Source organism: Lagopus muta, chromosome Z (genome assembly GCF_023343835.1).
Source record: "Lagopus muta isolate bLagMut1 chromosome Z, bLagMut1 primary, whole genome shotgun sequence".
Classification (NCBI taxonomy): domain Eukaryota; kingdom Metazoa; phylum Chordata; class Aves; order Galliformes; family Phasianidae; genus Lagopus; species Lagopus muta.
The window spans coordinates 51,557,475-51,572,391 of NC_064472.1; the positions used below are offsets into that span (position 1 = coordinate 51,557,475).

Here is a 14,917-nt window from a genome sequence, read left to right on the forward strand (position 1 = left end):
ACAGACATCCGGCTGGACCAGGCTTTGAGCAGTCTCACAGAGCTGTGAGTGTCCCTGTTCATTGCAGGGAGGTTGGACTATGTGACCTTTGGGACTCCCTTCCAACTCAATTATATGATTCAATGATTCCATGATTTGGTTTCTGGTTTTACTATGCACTATCTGTACGACATAAGGCAAGTTATAGTGTTTTTTTATGCAGCCCATTAAGAATAAAGAGAAGTTTAAAACCAATGCTAACAAGGGCTGCAGCAGCACTTTTCAAGAACCGGATAATATTCACGATCTAAATAGGTGCATGAAAAATGCTGCTGGTGTGGCTGATTCATACTTGAGTTTGGAAGAGAATAACTTTTTATTTATTTATTTATATAATTTTAAGACAATGCATGGTCCTAGCAAGTGCTATGGAGAGCACTCTGCTCAAGATTCCTGATGCCATAACAGCTACTTGGGATCGGCGATCCAGTCACTGCTTCACCACCCACTCTGCCGTCGGTAAAATGGTGAAGGTCATCAGCAAAACACGGGGCCCGCTGCTGTGAACGGGCTTGGGTCTAGCTCAGAGCCTTCTGCCGCGCTCTACACTCCCCTCTCCTGGAGCTATGATCCGACGGCGTCAGATCTCGCTAGCAGCTTTCCCACGGCCTCTGCAAGGACAGCGCACTCCCGCTGATGACTAAGCAAGCCACTAACCCCTCACAGCTGCACAGCAGGTGAGGCGATCCCCTCGGCGCGCCGGGAGGGGTCCGGAGCTAGGCCTGCAGGCTGCGGCAGGGACCTTCCCTCTGGCCACGGCGGGGGCCGTGCTGCCCGCAGCTCTAATACCTTATAGAAGCACCGCGTGGGGCGGGCGGCGACAGCTCGCCGGCCGGCACGACGCAGCACGGCCCTGCCCTGCTGCCCGCCGGCGACTCAAGGCCCCGCTGCGCTCCGAGAGGGAAGGGCCGGCAGGGGTCGCTGCGGGGCCGGGCACGTTCCCTCCCGGCGCCGGCGGTGCTTTGGAAGCGCTCTGGCGGCGGCGGCGGAGAGGGGAGCGGGCGGCGGCAGCCGCCGTCGCTACCGCCCGGCCTCCTTTGTCCCCTCCCTCCCAGCGCCGAGCCGAAACCGACGGGGAGCTGGCCGCTCGGGGATCCGCTCCCCTCGCCACAGCAGCGCTGTCTAGGTCGCCATCTTCACCTCCATCCACCCCGCCCCGGAGCCTCCCGGCCGGGCTCGCAACGCCGCGCCCCAACGCGCAGGGAGGGCGCTCGGCCGGGAGCGCGGGAGGGGGCCCGCACCCGCTGCATGTGACTGCCCGGCCGCGTCGGACGCCCCGCCGATCGCGCCCGCATCCTCCTTGCAGTCGCCCCGCAACGCGGGGAGAGGCGCGGGACGCCCTGCGGAGGGGTACGGAGGTTCCGAGGCGCAGCGGGCAGACAAAGGAGCGGGCGCCGCCGTGGGCAGAGGTGAGTGACGTCGCGGGGGTCCGCAGAGCCCGAGCACCCGGTGCCACGGGAAGCAGCGAGCAGGGAAGGGAAAGGCCGGGCCGGGCCGAGCGCGGGTACCGATACCTGGCGGCGGGAGGGACCGCTCCCTGCCCGCGCGCTGGCGCTGCAGCGGGGCCGGAAGCGATGCTCGGCCGGCGGGCTGCGGGCAGGGCGAAGCGCGCTGCTCTCTGTCGTGTTATCGGGCAGGTGCCGCGGCGGGCGGGTGCGCGGATGCGGGCCTCGGGCCCGGCCTGCGGGGGGCGGGGGCGGGCGGGCGGCAGCGGGCTTGGGGTGACCTCAGGGTGGTGCTGTGGATGGGCTCCCCGAGGGCCGCGAGCTTGCCGCTGGTGCAGCTCGGTAGCGCGTCCCCGAAGAGGCGGCCGTGTGGCAGCGGAGGTGCGCTTGTCCACTGAGGTGGGGGGGGGGGGGGTGGGGTTCGACTTCTGCTGACCGCATCTAACCGTGTGCTTCTGCCAAAATCTTGCTGTTACAGGCTGAGAGAACATAAGGTCCTGGGACTTTCTGCTCTGAAGTTGATATGATTGAAACTGTAAGTCCGCTCATTCTGTTCTTAAGTTTGGATGGGTGAATGGATGGATGGAGGAATTATTTAATCTCTGTCTCACATTTTTTTTTTTTCCTATAAAAAACTTCAGATGCAAATTAAATGAAATCCTAAACAGATTTCTCATAGCTATTGCAACACATCTTTACAGTACTGTGATAACAGGATGCAAAACTGAAGTGATTGTAAACCTCGGATGTACTGTTTTGTAAAGCCGGAGGTTCTGTTTTTGAGGTTTTTTTGTTTGGTGCTGAGTCTTATTTAATCCTGAAGGACAAGTGGCTGCTACTGAATCTCAGTTCAGCAGTAAGGGAGCCCTTGTAGCTGTAACACTGACGTGCTTCCTTATATTTAACTGAATAAATCGGGGCTATGTGTGAGGAATAATCACATTTTAAGGAATGTTTAGTCAGTGCCATTTGCTTAGGTAATCTGATTAATGATAGCTCAGTACAGATACAGGGATGTTTCTGAAAGGTATCTTTCATATTTGTGACATAGTCACAATTTTGAAAGACAAAATAACTTACAGTGATTAATTTTTTTAAGGTTAAAAGGGGCTATTGTCAGTGAAATTGTAGGGAATGTTCAAGCAAATAGTGAACTAAGTAGAAGCTCAAGTAAGCAAAGAAGTCATGCACTGTGTATAAATTCTAATTTGTACATAGATTTGTTTAACAATATATACATCACTGGTCTTCAAACTTAATTTCACCTTAAAATCTGAATATGGTTGACTGAACACCTAAACATGTTTTGCTAATGTAGAAAATGTTTTCAACACAATTTCTGCTTTGAGGAAAGGAGGCTCTCATTACCATAGAAGATTAATTATTCTGTGTTCAAGACTCTTCCTTGTGGAGTTTCTGAGTATCTAGACCAAAGATGTTTAGGTCAGAAACTGAGAAAAATTGTGTTGTATGGTCTATGAAATGTCCTAATCCATTTCTACACAAGGTGAAGAAAACTGAAACTGTTGGCAGGTGCATTTTGTTATCAAGAAATGCTGCGGCTGTATCACGTATTATCTTTTATTGAAAGCTGTAAAGCTGTAAAGCTGACCTTATACAGTTTACCTGTACTGTAATACAGCCACACAAATTACTTTGAAGAATCCTGGTCGTTCTGACCCTATAAAACATGTAAGGAGTTCTGTGATGGCTTGCAGTGTGCGGCCATCTAAGGGAAAGCCTGTGGAGGGGGTGGCTTATCATGATTGCAAAAAGAGAAACGAAAATGTTTCAAACATCCTGTCATGGTTTCTGCTGTCAAAAAAAAAAAAAAAAAAAAAAAAAAAAAAAAAGTTGGGCTGCTTTAGAAATGGAAATGGAGAAAAAAAAATGCAGTTTATGTTCTAAGTGACTTTCTGAATGTTTTTTCTTTTTTATTGGTACTTTTCTTCCTAGCCATTAGAGCATTCATTGCAGTGATTAGAATACTACTCCTAAAGCAGTGTCAAGAAATTGGATTATGTCCTATGGAAATATTGCAGTAAACAAGAAATATTAGATGTTCACGCTTAACATTTCTCCCTGGTGTATGATCAACACTGTTCTGCTTTTCTAGAAGTAGTGGTTCATGGTAGTAAAGTAGTTTGTTAACCAGAAGTTCCTTGGTAGTCTAGCACCTGGTAACCTGAACAAGCCTTTTGGAGCTTGCCCAAACCCTTTAGATGTTGGTACCAGACTTTTTGACCGTCAGACGTGGAGTGTGTGTGTGTGTGTGTGTGTGTGTGTGTGTGTGTAAGAGTGTCTCTTTTTTCAGTAAGATTTCTTGCTGGCAGTGCAATACACTATCACGTAAATAAAAATGACTTTTTTTACACTGTTGACATATAAATAATAAGGAGAATATTTCATTATGGAGTGTATAATTGAGGTGGTAGTTTCTTGGAGCTGAAGAATTTTTTTGAAGTTAAGAATAGTGAAGTGATACTTCATTTGTTTAATGTGATCATAGACCAACCCTTAGGCATGAAATGTAAAGCTGAATTGAATTACTCAATGATGTAACAAACTGCTTCCCAAAAGTATCTTTCTTTCAAGTCTTTTTTTTTTGAAGGAGGGTAACTTAGCTTGTTGTGAAGAGGCAGATTGTACATAAGCCTGGTGCGCTACATGCCTAAAAAAATCTCTTGTCAATCTGCTTTACACATACAGTAAAGACTCACTGTAACTCTGGGTTCTGGTCAGTGTCACCTGAGCACTTGGTTATATCTTGGTTATAATCCAAATACACCTGACCTTTTACCACCTTTGAGTGATCCCTTGGCTGTTCAAATTAGTTTTTGGTTTCTTAGTTGCAGCTTGTGACTACACTTGGGAACTTGAGTGTAGGAGCTGAGTAGAAATTTCACATCAGATATATTAGTTCAACACATGTTTTTAGTAGGTAGGGTTCTATCTAACACTAAAAAGTGTTGCTTGACATAAACACATGCCTGAACAGCCCACTTATCTTTGGTTGCCTCCCTAGCTCTGGATATCTGTTTCTCATGCTTTGCCTCTCTGTATGTACAGATATGAGAAAATGGGTAGTCAGTAGCATGGTCCTTCCTACAACCTTGCTAGTACCTTCCTCTGTCATGTTAATGAAAAAGTGTTTGCTAGTAACTACAAGTAACTACCCATCTTGAATACTGGTCTCATTATGTCTCCCAGTAGTAGCATTTTTCTGCAAAGCACATAACTGAGATGTGTGAAAATGCTCACTAGTTCTGATGCCTTAGGTGCAAAGAAAAGCATTCTTGTTTTTGCTCAAGGTTTGTGGGGAATTTGCTGCTATGTACTCCATTTATGTGGTTGGTACATATGTGCCCATTTTCTAATGCAGTTTTATCAATTCTTAAAGCACACTTTAGCAGGATTAGTATTATGGTGGATTTTTTAGTATTACAGCTGTTTTGCTATTTTCCTCTTGGAACAGACATGCTATAGAGGCTAAGTGTATATGATGATGACTACACAAGTAAATACTTTGTTGTTGTTGTTCAAGAGCAAACATTTGAATGGATTTGATATAAACTTGGGAGTGGAAAAGAAAAGGGGGGATGAAAAGAGAAGTGTTTTTGTAAAGCATTCTGGATGAAAAAAGGAGCAAATTTCAAGCATCTCATTTGAAGATTTGATATTTTGATGGTGCAAGGCAGTCTTGCATTATTAGTGTTTCTTTTTTTTGACTACTGATGATGTCAGGAAATAATGATAAATTTAAGGCAAAGCAACCTGAAACAAATGAAAGTGGGTAAGAGAAAAGTCAAACAGTTGCACTGAACATGTTGAAGTTTTCAAGTTCATGCTGCACTTAATGAGTAGAATGAAGAGAATAAAGAGGAAAATTAACAATGAGAATGCTGGCTGGTTTTGACAGACAGTGTTTTAGAAAAAAGAAAACAAGAACAAGATGAATGATTCTGGAGAGTGCTGTGTGAGAATCTATTCTCAGTGCTTGTTGCATAGCTGGGTGTTATAATGTTTGAGGACCCTTTCGGTCTCTTTTTACTTCTATGTGTTGTGTGCAGTTGTTGTTGAATTTTTCACATCAGCTTTTTACTCTGGTGATAACTACTGTCCTACTCAAGTTTAACCTGGCAGGTACATTAGTACTAGACAGTCATTCTCAGTGCGCCAGGGGAGAGTATCGAAGGAAAAAAGAAATAGAATTCATAGGCTGAGATAAAAGCTGTTTACTAAGAAAGAAGAGAGAAATAAGCATGTTATTATTATTATTATTATTAGAAAACAAGTGATGCACAGCACAATTGCACACTACCCACCCAACAATGTCCAACCAATTTCTGAGCAGCACCTGCAGCCTCAGAACTGCTCTCAGTTTTATAGTTTTTTTTCACACAGTGTCATATGATACGGAATTGTAAAACCATAGAATCATTATGCTTGGAAAAGATTGTTAAGATTGCCCAGTCCCAGTCCAACTGCCAGTCCATCCTCACTATGCCCACTAAACTATGTCACTCACTTCCAGATTCACATATTTCTTCAACACCTCCAGGGACAGTGACTCCACCAACTCTTTGGGCAGTCTACTCCAATGCCTGAGCACTCCTTCTGAGAACAGATTTTTCCTAATACCCAAGCTGAACCTTCCCTGGTGCAAATTAAAGCCATTTCCTCTTGTCTTGTCACTGTTATATGGGAGAGGAGGCTGACTGCAACCTCACCGCATCCTCCTTTCATGCAGTTTCAGAGAGCTATGAGGTCATCTCTAAGCCGCCTTTTCTGAGACTAAACAATCCTGGTTCCCTCAGCCACTGCCCATAAGACTTGTGCTCCAGACCCTTTACCAGTTCCATTGTCCTTCTCTAGATATGCTCCGAGGCTTCGATGTCTTTCTTGCAGTGAGGGGCCCAAAACTGAACACAGTATTTGAGATGTAGCCTCAACAGTGTGCCAAAATGTATGCATGGCTCTCACAGAGGGGTGGTCACCTCCCTGCTCCTACTGCCAGTGCTATTTCTAATACAATCCAGGATGCCATTGGCCTTCTTGGCCACCTGGGCACACTTCTTGCTCATTTTCAGCTAGCTGTCAGATCCTTTTCCACCAAGCAGTTTGCCAGTCACCCTGCCACAAGCCTGTAGTGCTGCATGGGGTTGTTGTGACCCCATGTGACATACAGGATCTGACATTTGATCTTGTTAAAGCTTATACAGTTGACTCAGCTCTTTCATCTATTCCATCCAGATGCTCTGAAGGACCTTCCTACCCTGGAGCTGATCAACACCTCCTCCCAACTTAATGTGACCTCCAAATTCTCTGAAGGTGCACTCAATCCTCTCATCTAGGCCATCAGTAAAGATTAAACAGGGTCCCAGGAATTTCTTTTATCACTATTATTTTACTTTCCCCTCTTGGAACGGGATTGTTTTCCTCTTGTAGTCATCAGGTGAATTTGAAGAACGCTTACTTAAACACTGTGCAAAAGCAGAACTTTCATAAATTGGTTTTCTCACAAAAACAGTCGTAATTAAACATTGAATTATTGTGCAGAAAGTTCTTTGTTACTTTTATTTTTTGCTTTATCTTGTGGCTCATGCTCAAAAACTCTTGTACTGACTGATAACATTTATTTAATTGGCCCCGTGTGGTGCAGCTATTCTCATCAAAGGCCAGTTGCTAAAGGAACTCCACCTACTCCTTTAAAGCTTCCTGAGAACATTTTTTTGTTTGAACTCAGCTACCTGTTTCCCTTCTTAACCATTCCAGTGAAAGCTAGCTTGGTCAGAGCTTCCATGTTCAAGTCCCTTTCAAATAAGCTGTGTTTTTTAAGACTTACTCTTGAGAGAAACAAAATGAAGTAAAATTGATTTAAAAACCAGTTTTAAGTTAAGGTCTGTCATATTTACTTGAGCTTTGTAAACAGATTTTGAGTTCTAGTAGATACTCATTTCTCCAGTCAAAACTATGTGTTGTAGAGTTCAGAAGCAGGATTTTAGCTAATTTTCTGTGTCTAGGAAGTCAGTTCACTTCAAAGAAGTAGACTGAAGCTATTTTAAGTAACGTCTAATTTTTATAAGGTAAGCATGGTGGAGTGGTCCACTATGCTTACCCTATAAAAATTATTTATATATTTATTTATATATAATTATATATATAATTATATTATATATTATATAAATAATATATAATAATATATATTATTTATATATTTATCCACTAAATTATTGTTTATTTGATATTTCATGTGCTCTCTGCTCATGAGTTTTTTTAAATTGTCCTCATACACATGATACTTAAAACAAACAAACAAAAAGCTTTCTTACAATACTATTACAAAAAAAGAAAAGAAAAGAAAACCCTCTATACTGATGGAGTTGCATGGAAAAAAATGCTATTTGCACTACTTTTTATGGGTTTGAGGGAATCATTTGTGGAGCTCGTAGAAGACTACATATTCAGTCAGTTTTATTTTATTTTATTTTCATAATTTTATTTTTTGTCCTGTCAAAAATTCATCTTAGACAAATGTTTAGGTGATCTACTTTCACTTGAAGACTGTCACTAGTGTCAGTGTGGCTGATACAGCAATGGTTTGCTGCATAATTGAATTTCTATTTCAATATTGAAATAATGACTTATTCTGAAAGATGAATATAGGTGTGTTCAGCTCTGTTATTTGATTCAGTTCTAAGCTGTTTTGGGTTACAGTAGTTTGATTCTCTTAAAAAATGCTAGTTCCACTTGAGACTGTATTAGGCTCTTTCCAAGAGTATATATGTCAGTATAGACACCTTTGTGAAGCACATGGTTAACTAAACACACTGTTTTTCCTCATGTACAACCCTCCTGTACAACCCTCCTGTTGCACCAGCGCCAAACTTGTTATGAGAGTTCTAAAGAAAAACTTGTAAGTCTTGCACTGGAGCTTCTTCTTCACCCATGCGTGAGTATTAAGCAGTTCTTCCACTTACTCCAGACCTTTCCCAGGAATTCTATAGGAGCAGTGAGTGAATTCTTTCAGTTTGAAGTATTTCAAGTAAAGCCTTGCCTGTGATGAGTTCAGCAGTAAAATTATCATTGAGATCCTAAACTATATCTTAAGCAGGTCAGTTACATTCTTGTGAATGCATTTGCAAAGTATTTGTCATTACCTACAAGTTAGAATTATGCTGCAGTATTGTCTCTTGAATCTCTTCATTGGAATCTTAATTGCTTTAGTTATATTCCAAGCTGTTTTACAAACAAACATTATCACAATATACACATGAGAATCAACGTACCAGAGGCTATCGTGCATTTGTTCGGTCAAGGCACGATGAACCAAGAGTTGTTTGTTCTACCAGTCCTTGCCTTCTCTGTTTTCAGGATGCGTATATATATCGATAGTAAGATGATTCTTTTTTCTGTCCTTCTCTATTATTTTAAAATTTCTATTTGAAAAAGGTTGTTGAAGGTAAGCTGGGTAAAGTGATTTCAGTTCTGGGAAACTCACAACAGGTAGACATGCAATTTTCAAAACTAGAGTGCATTTTAATGAAATACTGTATAAATGAAGAATTCCTCTGAAGAAAATATAACTTTTAAAATAAAAGTCTCGTTGCTCTGAAAGTGGCATCTGTGCAGATAACTATTCAAATATTAACACTATGCTAAATATATGCTATTTCCTTTTGTTTTTTTTTTTTTTCTAATCTTCAAACTCAATTCCTTTTGTTTCAGGATCTGAAAGTGCAGTGTGAAGGTTTTGTTGGTTTTGTTTCTAATAGTTAAGGTCACTACCAGTTTGTCAGTGTTCTGCTCTTAAGATAATTTTATGTGGATTTGATGGGTGGACTACCTGATGGATAAGGAAGGGATTGGTTGAAAGGCCACAGACAGAGGGTGGTGATTAATAGCTCTATGTCCAGATGGAGGCTGGTAACAAGCAGTGTCCCTCAGGAGTTTGTCTTGGGACCGGTGCTCTTTAACATCTTTATCAATGACATCGGTGAGGGAATTGAGTGCACCCTCAGCAAGTTTGCTGATGACACCAAATTGAGCGGTGAGGTTGACATGGTGGAAGGAAGGGATGCGATTCAGAGGGACCTCAGCAGGCTTGACAGGTGGACCTGGGTAAATCTAATGAGGCTAAATATAGCAAAGTGCAAGGTTTTGCACTTGGGCTGGAGGAATCCATTTCAGAGCAGCCCTGCAGAGAAGGACCTGAGGGTCCTGATGGCTGAAAAACTTAGCGTGAGCCAGCAGCGTGCTCTTGCAGCTTGAAAGCAGATGGTATCCTGGGCTCAATCAAAAGAGGAGTGGCCAGCAGGGACAGGGAGGGGACTGTTTCTCTCTACTCTGCCCTTGTAAGGCCCCATCTGGAGTACTGTGTCCAGGTATGGAGTCCCCAGTACAAGAAAGACAGACAACTGTTGGAGGGGGTCCAGAGGAGAGCCACAAAGATGATCAGGTAGCTGCAGCAGCTCCCCTACGAAGGCAGGCTGAGGGAGCTAGGCTTGTTCAACCTGGAGAATAGAAGGCTGTGGGAGGCATTGAAGCCTTCCAGTAGCTAAAGGGAGCCTGCAAACAGAAGGGAATTCAACTCTTTAAAGGGTAGAATAACAGCAGGACAAGGGGAAATGGTTTTAAATTGAGGGAGGGAAGATTTAGGTTGGAAGTCAGAGGTAAGTTCTTTACTGTGAGAGTGGTGAGGTGGTGGAACAGGCTGCCCAGAGAGGTTGTGGATGCCCTGTCTCTGGAGGTGTTCAAGGCCAGGTTGGATGGAGCCCTGGGCAACCTGGTCTGCTATTAAATGGGGAGGTTGATTGGTTGGCCCTGCATGTGGTGGAGGGGTTGGAGCTTGATGATTCCTGAGTTCCCTTTCAACCCTGGCCATTCTATGATTCTGTGATTCTAATAGTGTTTGTGGTGTATTACCTTTGTAAATGTAACTTAATTTGTATTTGCATTTATTCAAAGATGGTGAATGCATTTTAAATTCTGTGCTATTGACAAATCGCAGGCAGAAAATTTTGTAAATCATCATGGTAAAGTGTGTGGGGAGGAGAAAGGCTGAAGTCAGAGCCTCTGTTTAGTACTGCATATGCTCAGTTCCACAGGCACTGCTTACTCTTTGATGTATCGATATCTGTTGCTTAATATTGATACCTGTTGCTTAAGACATCTCTCTGTTTAAGTCAGATTATAAGCAACATAAGCTGCATCATATTGTTTTGTTTTTATCTGATTTTTTTGTGATTCTGCAACTAATCCACTAAAATAATCAGTTGTTCGTTAATGATTGAGACTTCTGTCTGTTCAGAAAATTACATTCACGAATCTTGTAAAGCTGGCAAACAAACTGCTCTCAAGAACTTATGGAGAGGCTTAAAAGTGTGCATTTTACAACTAGAGCTGCATAGAAAGCACAGTTACTTCTGGTAGCTCATGTCCTGGTGATTTCTGTCACATCACTGTCAATGTTTTAGGTTCTCTTCTTTTAGGTAAGTCTGTCTGAATGCTTTTGTATATGTAGTCATTGCCTTAGACACAGAGATAATTCTGAAGTGTAGTCAATGCTTGTTTATATTAAAAAAAAAAAAAAGAACATTTTTAGGAGGACCTGTTTTCTGTTTTAGAGCAATGAAACTGTTTGGATAAAAATAACAAAGCATTAGGCTATTTTCTTAATAATTATTTCAATCAATGCCGACTACAGATAAAAATTTTGAGGGAATTTGTATGGAGACTGCCTGCAGGTTTTTATGGAAGATGGCGGAAGTTGTGCTGGCACTTTACTACTATTGTCTGTGTAAGCTGAAAAACTGGGAAACTGGGATAAGCAGTTGTCTTTCCCCATTACTGTATTGACAGCCCCAAATTTTAATGAGTTGCAGTAATGTTATTAGTTTAAAAATATTTACCTATTAAGAGTCCAAGAAGCATTGATACTGGATCAAACTCTGCAGCACAAGTTCTGATATGGTTCATCTATTAGATGGCCTGTGAGAACAGACTTTTTCACTCTTCTGTTTCTTAGAAGAATCATCCTGAAAAAACCACCAGGCATGTAGTGCTAAAATGTTCTATGCATTCAGCATTCAAAGAAGCTGGTGGGGGCTTGTGAGAGCTGCCTGTGCCAGGATAATTGATCTAACATGACACAAACGTACAGTCTGACTAACATTACGCAGTAACCTGTAGAGCTGAGCTATCATGGCTGTGTTCTGGTCATCCACTACATTTTGCTTTCATAAATCCATTTGTTGTTTGTAGTGTTTCATACTAATAATGCTTCCACTGAGGCATTTTTTCTTTAACACACCAGGCCATCTTTTAAGAGAGTGTGTGTGGGAAATAACTGCTTTGAATTTCCTAGTCTTATGAAAACAAGTTTTGTATTTTGAAGACTGTGTTTGGTGAAGTCTAAGGCCATTTGTGTAGGCAATCACTAGCTATCCAAATAGCTCCACTCGATAGACTCCTTCTTTACTTGTTGAAGGAGTTCTGTAAAAGACATAAGTTTGGGATGAATAGAACCTCGAACATTGATCTGTTCAGTTTTGTTTATTGTTCTCTTGGTTACCTCAGGCCTTCTCCTTCTGTTATGTACAGGATTTGTACTGCAGTAAGGAGACTGATGTCTTTAGGAATTGAAGTAGACAGTCAAAGGATTGTTTATACTACATTTTGAAGGAAAAGAGCTCTCAAATCCTAGGTTGGCAGGTATGAAAACACACTACCTCCTTCTGAAAAGCACACTATTAAATGCACCTTTTTTCCACCAAAGCCCTGATGGCATCAACCTTATCCAGCCATTTCCTTAAAAAAATAGAAAGAAAAAAAATAAGTTTACATGCAGTGAAAGACACCTCAGTGAGATTTAGACATGTGTGGCTTGAGTGGTTGTAAAGTAATAGGAAAAAAAATTGTTAGTTCACAGTACTTTTTCGTTCTCTTTATTATATGCTTACATGCTAAAACACTGTAGTACATGCATAATTTTTCCATAATAATTGACTGTGTTCACCTGGAATGAAAATGCAAGATTTCAAACTTAGTTGCATTTCTACATTCCCAGCCTCTGACCCATGTATTTTTTCAGTCTTCTCCTTAGTATGTTCATACAGCGTCGTCCATTAAGCATCCAAATAAACACACCTGTGCCACTGATGAGCCAAAGAGTTTCGTTAGACCAGAGAAGAAATAGGAAAACTTGATACTGGCACAGATAAAGATGACAAAGATGACCTACAGGTCAGCATACTAAGTGCCTGACCATAAGTAGTTTCTTGGAAGATTGTCTTTTCTTTTTTTTTATTAGTGGAGAGATTTCTGGAAAAAAAGGGGGGAAGGGAATTAAATGTACATAATATGAGATATTGAAGTATGTTAATATTAATGCCTTCTGAGGATGTTTGAAAATGTTTAAATTGAGGGGAAAAGCTATTCAGAGGAGTTTGCTGTTCCAAGCAGTCTCCTAGGCTGTCAGTTAGTATCTCCCTCTTTCAGAATTATCTGTGTTAAAACTCTGGCTCTAAATTGTCCTCTAAAGGATTTTATTGTTGAGGCATACACATCTCTGGTAGGAAGGGGAGAAACTTAAACTATCTTACCTGATTCTTACTGCCTCAATTTACTTTAATGTTTCTTTTCATAATAATCTTATAGCCTTCAATTTCCAACTATTTGCAGTGATGAGTTCATTGCCATTTACTAACTGCATTCGCATTCATTATCATTTCATTAAATGGATTGATATACAGAATCACAGAGTTTTAAGTGCTGGAAGACACCTCTGGAGATCATCCAATCCAACCCCCTGCTGAAGCAGATTCAACAGAACAGATTGCACAGGAAGCATCCAAGTGGATTTTGAATATCTCCAGAGGAGACTTCACAGTCTCTCTGGGCAGCCTGTTTAGTGCTGTCATCCTTGAAGTAAAGAAGTGCTGTTTCAGGGTCAACCAGCTCTTTTCGACCAACTTACCTTCCAGCGCTCTAGCAAATGGAATGCCTCCAAACAGATCCTTCAAGAGGTCAAACTTAGCTCTCCTCAAATACGGGGTTGCAGTCTTTCTTTTTGCCTTTTTTCTTCCATATAAAATCCCAAACTCCATTATCTCATGGTTGTTGTATGTAAGGCTGTTCCAAGCCTTTACATTCCCAAGCAGCCCTTCCTTGTTTGTAAGAACAAATTCAGCAGCACACTGGCTCCTCTGTTACCTGTGTCAGAAAGTTATCTTTCATGCACTGCAGGCAATCTGGACTGTGTTTGCCTGGCGGTATTTCTTTTCCAGAAAATATCAGGGTAATTGAAGTCTATGAAAGTTCATGCCTGTGGTCGTGAGGCTACTTTCTTCAGTCTGTAGAAGACTTCATCAGCTTCCTCCTCTTGATCAGGTGGTCCAGAACGCCATCCATACTAGCTTGTCCATTAATTCTCGCCTGTAAACTCTCCACTCGATCATCATTTATTCCTAGGCAGAGCTTAATAACAGTAAGAAGCTTTATGATTATATGATCTGCTGGCTATCAGTCATTTTGTATAGGCATATGATTGAAGATATGAAGAAGTTTCCAAATAAGGATTTCCTATTGACTGGAATGGGAGGATGACTAAATATCTATGTATGTAAATGCTATATATGAATAGAGACATGTAAATAACTCAGCAGATGTAAAAATGATACCTTGTATCATTTCAGTTTCTATTTTTAAAAGCTTGCAAAAGGATGAAAATGTCTGTTAGTGAGCTGATGGTATCAAAACCCAACATACAGTCTTACCACTTTCTTATGGATAAATTTATCAAACTGCTGAAGCTCAATATTTGTATTCTTTAAATGGAAATATCTGAATGTTTGAAGACTATTTAAGTATTCATGCATTGTAAATCCATGATCTCGTCTTAGAAAATAAGAAGCAAATGCGTTTTTTAAACTTGCTCTTTTCTAATAGTATCTTAATGCAAGTTCATCAGATTTGAACCTTAGAAAATTCCATATAGTTCCACTGATCATTTCCTCTCTGAATTTGATGCACTTACTAGTAACGGTGTTAGTTTTCTGAAGTATATTAGTTCTTAAGATGCACTTGTAGCTACCCCATCAAAGTAGGCTTGTTTGATGTTTGGGCTTTCTAAAAGTGTGTATTGCTTCAGCAGAAGCACTATACTAATAGATATATTCCATCTTTTAATGACAATCTGTATGCCATTTGTTAAATTGATTTTTACTGTTTAATCTTTATTTTCATCAACAGCTTTTGTACTGAGTTTCTCGAGTACAATCATACGACTCTTAAGCAGTCATGAACTAAGTAAAATAAGAAATCATCTTAGCAGATAATGCCACGATAACGATGAGATTGCACGTAAGTCTTCCAACACCAGGGATTCCTTGCAAATACTTAAATTGGAGTTTTAGCTCTTCTTATTTAGAAAT

General features: G+C 41.3%; 1 protein-coding gene across 3 annotated transcripts in view; it reads left to right on the forward strand.

Moving 5' to 3' along the window:
• The first annotated feature begins 997 nt into the window (after positions 1-997).
• The window catches only part of CDC42SE2 (CDC42 small effector 2), a 108,668-nt gene continuing 94,748 nt past the window's right edge, over positions 998-14,917 (forward strand). Inside the window, exons 1-2 of one of the 3 annotated variants that reach the window (XM_048931266.1) lie at positions 998-1,448; positions 1,963-2,019. The gene's annotated coding sequence lies outside the window, so the exon portion shown is untranslated. Of the gene's footprint in view, positions 1,449-1,654; positions 1,677-1,771; positions 1,866-1,962; positions 2,020-14,917 lie in introns of those variants that run through there. The other 2 variants (XM_048931268.1, XM_048931267.1) reach the window with 2 other exon arrangements.